This window comes from Fukomys damarensis, unplaced genomic scaffold (genome assembly GCF_012274545.1).
Source record: "Fukomys damarensis isolate Sample0158 unplaced genomic scaffold, DMR_v1.0_HiC HiC_scaffold_21, whole genome shotgun sequence".
NCBI lineage: Eukaryota > Metazoa > Chordata > Mammalia > Rodentia > Bathyergidae > Fukomys > Fukomys damarensis.
Window position 1 is genome coordinate 34987944 of NW_022900933.1, and position 601 is coordinate 34988544.

Sequence of the window (601 nt, forward strand, 5' to 3'; positions counted from 1 at the left end):
GCAGCGGACGGCCTCCGCCTTGCCGCACTCGACGTCCTCGTCTTCGTGGTCGTTGTCTCCGTCGTCGGACCCCTGCGAGGTCCCGGTGGCTTTTTCTGCGGTCGTGCGGGTCTGCGAGCCAGGGTGCCGGACCTCTGCATAGTCGGCCATGGCGGCGGGGTGCGGTGGGAGAGTGGGCGGGGCTGCTGTTAGAGGGCGGGGCTATTGTTTGTGGGCTGGAAGGGGCGTGGTCGTAGCTACAGGTTGGGGCCCCGGGCCTGAGACCAAGAGCGAGGGAGGACGGTCTACGTGTAATGGACATAGACCACATCTCCAGGCACCCCGAGATATCACTCTTACTCAACTGTACTTTTTTTTTTTTGGAGTAATCATTACAACTGGTTTAATACTGGGCTTTCAGAAGCAAAGTGGAGGTGTGGCTCTAACCTCTACTCATCCTTTAGTGCTGACTTTCAAACTTTCTAAATGCCCAAAACCACAGCAATCGCAGCAGTGGTGTTGAGAATAGGAACGGTTCTGACGTGTCTGTCTTCTGAATGTGTTCTGTGGCTGCCCGGAAGTGTCTGCTGTTACACCAAGAAGGCTCTGCGATGTCGCCTAT